Raw genomic sequence first — 568 nt, 5'->3', positions numbered from 1 at the left:
TGGTTATATAGGGCTCCTATATCTTAAATAATCAGAGCGCCCTCTTTACGATATAACTCTTCGTTACGTGCAACGTACGTCATAAAAATGAAGTGTTTGAAGCCTTGTTACTATATCAATATTTGAATAAGTTATCCCCACTAGAGATTTCATAAGAGTTAAATGTGAAAACAACTTCCCTAAAAACATCTGTTGAACAGTAACCGGTATAGCTCATATCCTATAACTTGAGGTTTAACAAATGTGGTAAAAAGTGAATAATTTAGTGATGTTTGTCGTCACAAGTAACTGGTATTGACTACACAGGGCAGCAACAAAACACATTTCTCTGCTACTAGGGAAAATGTTAACTGTTTCTGCGTAATTTGAAAATGCTGAACCTAGAATCATGTTGAAAATTATTGATAATTTCTAGTTTTCGAGTTATGATTAATTTCTTTCAAATATTCTTATATATCGCGAAAATAACAACGTTTTCTTTAATAACTTTATTCATTGAAAATTGCACTAAAGAATGTTCAAAAACAATACATAATAGCAATACCAGTTTAAAAAAGCAATGAGTATA

This window comes from Limulus polyphemus, unplaced genomic scaffold (genome assembly GCF_000517525.1).
Source record: "Limulus polyphemus unplaced genomic scaffold, Limulus_polyphemus-2.1.2 Scaffold7337, whole genome shotgun sequence".
NCBI lineage: Eukaryota > Metazoa > Arthropoda > Merostomata > Xiphosura > Limulidae > Limulus > Limulus polyphemus.
This window is presented reverse-complemented; position numbering follows the sequence as displayed.